At 42.1% G+C, this 7,411-nt stretch overlaps 1 long non-coding RNA gene across 1 annotated transcript in view; it reads left to right on the top strand.

The window, feature by feature from the left end:
- Positions 1 to 1,442: 1,442 nt before the first annotated feature.
- Positions 1,443 to 7,411, top strand: part of LOC136866416 (uncharacterized) — a 33,170-nt gene continuing 27,201 nt past the window's right edge. Inside the window, exon 1 of the long non-coding RNA XR_010859545.2 lies at positions 1,443 to 1,567. This is a non-coding gene — a long non-coding RNA (uncharacterized lncRNA). The remainder of the gene's footprint in view (positions 1,568 to 7,411) is intronic.

The following is a 7,411-nucleotide window of genomic DNA, read 5'->3' as shown; positions in this document are numbered from 1 at the left end:
AGCGGTTGGCATTTAACGTGCCTTGAGTACGCACTAGAGGTGACGTGGAATCATACGCAATAGCGCCCCAAACCATGATGCCGCGTTGTCTAGCGGTAGGGCGCTCCACAGTTACTGCCGGATTTGACCTTTCTCCATGCCGACGCCACATTCGTCTGCGGTGACTATCACTGACAGAACAGAAGCGTGACTCATCGGAGAACACGACGTTCCGCCATTCCCTCATCCAAGTCGCTCTAGCCCGGTACCATGCCAGACGTGCACGTCTATGCTGTGGAGTCAATGGTAGTCTTCTGAGCGGACGCCGGGAGTGCAGGCCTCCTTCAACCAATCGACGGGATATTGTTCTGGTCGATATTGGAACAGCCAGAGTGTCTTGCACATGCTGAAGAATGGCGGTTGACGTGGCGTGCGGGGCTGCCACCGCTTGGCGGCGGATGCGCCGATCCTCGCGTGCTGACGTCACTCGGGCTGCGCCTGGACCCCTCGCACGTGCCACATGTCCCTGCGCCAATCATCTTCGCCACAGGCGCTGCACCGTGGACACATCCCTATGGGTATCGGCTGCGATTTGACGAAGCGACCAACCTGCCCTTCTCAGCCCGATCCACATACCCCTCGTAAAGTCATCTGTCTTCTGGAAATGCCTCCGTTGACGGCGGCCTGGCATTCTTAGCTATACACGTGTCCTGTGGCACACGACAACACGTTCTACAATGACTGTCGGCTGAGAAATCACGGTACGAAGTGGGCCATTCGCCAACGCCGTGTCCCATTTATCGTTCGCTACGTGCGCAGCACAGCGGCGCATTTCACATCATGAGCATACCTCAGTGACGTCAGTCTACCCTGCAATTGGCATAAAGTTCTGACCACTCCTTCTTGGTGTTGCATTTGCTCTGTCAGTCAGTGTATATATACATATATAAAAAAATCGTGTCTCTCTTATACGCCAATCAGCTACTCATGAAGTTAACTCTTCTTAGTTATAAATTTGTACGCATCGCTCGGTTAATACCACTACTCTTTAATTTTTTCTAACGATCATTTTCATGTCGGCAGTATGATAAGTTAGTATCGATACCACAAACATATCGAAACAAAATATCGTAATTGAATTATTGAATATCGATAGAAATTATTTACTCCTAGATACTACATCTTCATTATAACATCACGCTATACTTCTGCGCAGTTACGTTCACAGCCTACTGATAATTACTAGAGCTCGGAAATTACTCACTTGTGTAATAGACTTTCTCTAAACGACAAATGATTACACTTAGGATAAATGTTACTGACGTCAGTTTGGTGGGTAATCATTGCACAACGTTACCTTGGCACAATAGTTTTAATTGCAGGGCGACTTTTTACGGCAATTGGGCAGTTTACCTTATCAGGGTTACTCACCTTACAGTATCTTCCTTAAGCGGATAACCAACAAGTATTTAAAGGCTACTCAATTTTAGTTCGTCATAGTCCTCAGACATTGTTTATCAACATGTATCGTGCTCTGCTTCTCCTAGTAATATTGGCCACCATCTGTGTGACTTCCTATGCCAGTCAAGTAAGTTACATACACATTTTCAGGGAAAGTAATGTAAAATCTAAAGGAGAGAAATTATGTGTACACAAACAAGCGATATTTCTGTTAATTATTTCCGTTTCTTGACTTGTTACGTAAACGAACATTTTGTTCTTTCAAGAAGCATAATAATAGGCCTAAGGTTGAGCGCTGGCATTCTGACTGACTCACGGCTGCCAGGTTCTATCTCGGCTCATTCAAGCGGTTTATAAACGTGCTCAAAATTCTGTCATCTTAGCGTCTCCCTAAACCGTAAAATTGGGACGAAAACACATTATTATTATTGGCACGTCTCTGTAGTGTAGTGGTTAGTGTGATTAGCTGCCGCACCCGGAGACACGGGTTCAATTCCCGACACTGTCACAAATTTGAAAATTGGTACGAGGGCTGGAACGGGGTCCAACCAGCCGCGGGAGATCAACTGAGTAGAGGGAGTTCGAGTCCTACCTCAGCCATCCTCGAAGAGTTTTACCGTGGTTTTCCACTTCTCCAGGCAAATGTCGGGACGGTATCTAACTTAAGAACACGGCCGCTTCCTTCCCTCTTCCTTGTCTATTCCTTCCCATCTCCCCCCCATCCCCACCCACCGCAAGACCGCTGTTCGGCGCGGCAGGTGAGGCCGCCTGGGCGAGATATTCGTCCTCTTCCCAAGTTGTATGGCCCTGACCCAATTTCTCACGCTCCAGGACACTGTTCTTGAGATGGTAGATATGGGATCCCTCTCTGAGTGCGAGGATAAAACCAATCCTTGAGGGTAAAGGGATTATTATTATTATTATTATTATTATTATTATTATTATTATTATTATTATTATTATGCCTGTTTGTTCTGTTCGCATTATCTTTTATGCCCATCTCTGATAGCAACTCAGAACTTTTGAACTGTTGTCAAAGCTTTTCCGCCGATCGTTAGATGGCTATAAAGTAGATGCTGGAATGAACTCTGGAGGGTCAAGCCCAAACTAAAATTGCGAGAAAGTTTGAATGATGAAGTTGGTTAACCTGTCGTTACACTGATGTTATATTTTGTGTTTACAAAGTTGTCTACTATACCCCTGATACCTCGTTCCATTCTACCAGCCTATCAAAAGCTAGAAAGTTAAATTATTCACCAACCATGGACCTGCTTTGTAACTTGTGGGCGACCAATCATATCCTTATATTTTAAGGATCTAAATGTTTCTCCCTTCCTCCGTTAATAAGGAAGCGATTTTTGGGCCCCGCGTCTTCTCTACCTAGTGCGGTACTATGTGCGTATTGAAGGAGGATTGAGCGCGGCTGCCGTACGAGCTGAGGAGGCTAGGGTCACGGTCTGAAAGAGGTCCAGAGAAAAGGGTGTGGCAGAATTGATGTAAAATATTGACTGTTCCGTCGTGTGAAGTACGGGGAAGACTTCAGCGGTTTTTCGTGTAGAATGTAATAGTTAGGATTTTCAATTTCGAGTAACGTAGGTCCTTCTGCACAGTTATAGGACTTAAAATTGTATTCCCCACTGAAAAAAATAATCAAATGTAAGATAGCATGAGTGGTTACTCTCGGAATCCTCCTGTTCTATTCGAATTGGGTGACTAAGAATGTGTAGCTTCTTAATTCTGAAATCTGTTGTCAGTCTTAAATGTTCTTCTCCTTTTAGTCACCTTGTAGCATGGGATTAGCACCTGTTTCTTTGGGCCTTAAGCCCGCTAGGGTTTTCTTCCTTGTATTTTTCGGAGTGCTTGTTTTTCGCCTGCATTTTCTCTTTTAATTCGGCCTTTAGTAAAATCTCCTTTTCTCATTTTTAGTGGTCGCGTAGTATGGGTCATATGCCTCTTCATGTACTTGTTTGTTGAGGGTAACGTTGACTTTAAATAATTTATGGTATTGCCCAACACAGGCATTCTTGGTGGTATGTGGCACCGGGTAGTAAATGTTCAATTAAGAGTGCTCTCTTTTCCACTAAGTAATTCCATTTAAATAGTGGATAAACTTTGTAAGTACGAATTTGTACTCTGCTGATTGTACCGATAAAGAGATAATACGCTCCTCTAGTCTATTAGATAAGAGATGGAAATTCCTTCCCATATGTTTGTACTTGTTTGAAGCTATACGCTAATTATTGTAATAGTTTACAGCTTTCGAGCTTTTTTCCATGTATTCAGAGCTGACGAAATCCAGTTATATTGTTAACTATCATTTTGTTGAGCACCTATGCTCTTTGTTGACTATTATTCACTGGCAAAAATTATTTTAATCAATCTGAAAAGAAAGAAATAATGTTTCTCGAATCTTATTAGGGTAACTTGTAGTCTAATTTGTTCACTCTCCAGCCATTCACCACACACGCTTCCTTCCTTCCTTCCTTCCTTCCTTCCTTTATTCTGCTGACCACAGAATACCCTGCAATAATAATAATAATAATAATAATGATAATAATAATAATAATAATAATAATAATAATAATAATAATGGGGGTTGTCCGGAAAGTTCTGAATGTTTCCTTTAGTTTATTGTTTGAGCGCTTCATATGGAGGCATACAGTTTTTACACAGTTGATGTGTTGTAACCACCAGGAGACTCGGCAAATAATTAGAAGGCCATACATTCATGAATGGCTGTCTGTGATTGGCTAGTTAATACAACTAGCTCTGGTCTGCTCTGATGACTTCTAGGAAAAACTGAAATATAAAATAAAGTTACATTGTCTGAGATGTACTATAGAAACAGACTATCGATTGAGGTGTGTAGTAGAATTAGTTAGAAGTTCGAAATTCAACAACAGACCGCAGAACTAACGAAAAAAAAAAAAGATATTGATTTCTCATAAATCAACGAGGTCTCATCGTCAGTAGAGAGATCCACGAGATCTACTGGGATCTTTGCGTACACCCTTGATGAAGCCAAGGAATACGGCTGTGGATTGCCCCACGCAGTATATCTGTCGGATTCTTGGCAAGTTGTATGAGACACAGGTTTGTTCCGAGAATTTAGTTTTCATGTCTGAACTGTACTTAAAATAGACTTTAAGTTTATGAGGTGGTGTAAAGTTCACTGTACAGGGTCCCTCTTATAAAGCTGGAACGAAAGCACGAGGTTTGTACTCTGCGCTATGGTAGTTGCCTCAGCCGAACTCAGGATGACCCGCGCGGCCACCCCTACTTTAAGCGTATACACACTCTTATATGAAATATTACCTTATCAAAGATGCTGAAATTGTCGTCCTTTCTGGGTTATACAGGCATTATACCTGGTGACCATATTCTGGGTTATACAGGCATTATACCTGGTGACCATATTCTGGGTTATACAGGCATTATACCTGGTGACCATATTCTGGGTTATACAGGCATTATACCTGGTGACCATATTCTGGGTTATACAGGCATTATACCTGGTGACCATATTCTGGCTGACGCGAGTGAGTTTAGCCACTGTGATGTTTTTCATTTCATTCGTAATGGGTTTTCTTTTCCAGTTCCTCCAGTGTGTGAGGATTTGTTCGATGCACTTTTTCTTTCAGTTTACGCATGTTTACGTATGTATGTTTTCTGTATTATAAAGGGTGGTGCAAAACAACGGTCTAAGACAAGTGCAGATTAAACAACACTGCCTCACAAAGCCCATTTGAATCCGTTCGTGAAGCAATCTGATTGGCTAATTTCATCACCTGATACAATTACAATGGAGCGAGATATCAAATTATTTCTTTTAAATTTTGAGTAATGTATGGCCTTCTATACAGTTTTTGACTTAAAATTGTATGCCACACTGGGAAATTAATCAAATTTAATGTAGTTCGAGTGGTTACCCTCGAAATCCTCCTGTTCTATACGAATCGGGTGACTAAAAATTTGTAACTTATTAATTCTGAACTCTGTTGTCAGTCTTAAATGTTCTTTCCCTTTTAGTAACCTTGTAGCATGGGATTATATTCGGTTCACGTTGTTTATGACCACCCTGTATAGAGAAAACGGCCGGATGTACTGTACAGATAACCCTATTAAGTGGGTTGTCGTCAGCTAGTATGTAGGCAAAGATTGAATTCAAGTGGACAAATTGGAGTAAATATTCTCTTTTAGGAATTAGAGACTGGAATCATTTATCAACGGAATTGTTCAATACGTTTCCAAGTTCTGCATTTTAGAAAAGACGAGATAGACAACTGATGGAGATTCTGCCGCCTGGAAGACAGTCGTAAATACATATCTGTGAAGAGTGGTCATCTGTTTCAGCTTTACCGCACGAGCTACAATAATGCGCTATTCTCGACTTTATATTACTGTTACCGTATTAAGCCTGCCAAGTTTGACGGCTATATCACACGAAGAATGAGGGAAAAGAGAATCAGAAAGGGAGGATGAAAGCCTAAGCCTCGAATGCCCTAATACTGCCAAGCCGGAAGAAAAAAAAAGGTGATGTTTTATATCAACCAATAGCAGTAACATTACCCTGACTGTTTATTGTTAGTTGAGGCGTGCTTTGTCTGTTCTACTGCCATTCGTCTTCGACGTATGGCAGTATTGTTGCCATTACAAAAATTAACACAGGACGACGGGTATATACGACCAACCGTAGGGCAAATGTTCATAGGTAACTTCTGTGTATGATTTTGGGGTGTACAATCCAGTCCCACTTATTTCTCACAGGACTGGATAGTACTACTACTAACATGTTTTCATTCCTCCCCTGAAAGTGGAGGCGGGCCCCTTAGACTGTGACGCCGTCTCTCGGGCCGAAAGATTTGTTACGGTGAGGGAGGTGCTCGGAGAAGGGGAGGGGGTTGGAGGCCGTGGCCTATACAAGGAACTGTCCCGGCATTCGGCTTAGTTGAGGGGAATGAAAAACCACGGAAAACCATTCTAAGGACTGCCGACGGTTGGGGCCAGCCGTGAGGTGCAGCCCTGTCCCGTCTCCCGAATGCTGAGGCGTAGAGCCACGGTAGAGCCGTGGCCACCCCTCCTCTGCTCGATTGGCCGGTCAGAGTATAGAGCTACTGGACCACGGGCCAGCCATAGCCACTTGTGGTCCGAGATCTACTCTGCATGGGTTAGGCGGGCCATCAGCCAAACGGGCGGCTCTTAGGCCATAGATGTACAAAGAAAAAGTGGTAAAATATGTAAATATAGGAGTATGCATTGTGCATACCTGTATACATATATATAAAATGGAAATAAAAATGTTAAACTGGTATAGAGCCCAGCGTAAACCTTTACAGATCAGCATCATCATCCGATCGTTATTTCACTCTCCCAGATTGGGAGCGGGCCACCAGTCCAACTAGGGACTCTTTGGCCAGAGAATGGGTTGGTTATGGGAATTTTGTTTATTATTGAGAGTGTGCTATGGCACACGTGCTTTATGTTTTTGCTGGGGTGTTTACTGGCGTGTGGGTTTCTCAACAAGGCGTCAGACAGTGTGAGTCCCGCACCGCGCCCGCCCGGCTTTTCCCCTTTTATCCCCCGTTTATTGAAGCTTTTTGGGATACATAATTATAATATTTACATTTTATGTTGTATTATGTTATCTTCTTAGAGTTTTTGCTCTTGATGAATTGGCTATTATTAGTATATTAATTTCACTTAATTAATTTCACTTTTCACATTATTTATATTATTTCACTTTCCACTGTGAGTTCTTTCTTGATGCTGTTTAACATTTTTAATTTTGTTTTGTGTATTTGTGACATTTTAAAGAGTGTAATTATCGTAGTGTCATATATTCCAATCAATTCATCGTCCTTTACTTTTCATTTTGATGTTTGATGTTTTATTATTTAACATTTTCTAGTTGTGTTATGTGTTGTTGTTACATTTGGTAGTCATGTAGTGTGTTGTTTGTGTGACATGTGTA

The sequence above is a fragment of the Anabrus simplex genome, chromosome 3, assembly GCF_040414725.1.
Source record: "Anabrus simplex isolate iqAnaSimp1 chromosome 3, ASM4041472v1, whole genome shotgun sequence".
In the NCBI taxonomy this organism is placed as follows: domain Eukaryota; kingdom Metazoa; phylum Arthropoda; class Insecta; order Orthoptera; family Tettigoniidae; genus Anabrus; species Anabrus simplex.
Note: the sequence above shows the minus strand (reverse complement) of the source record. Positions and strands in the feature narration are given on the sequence as shown.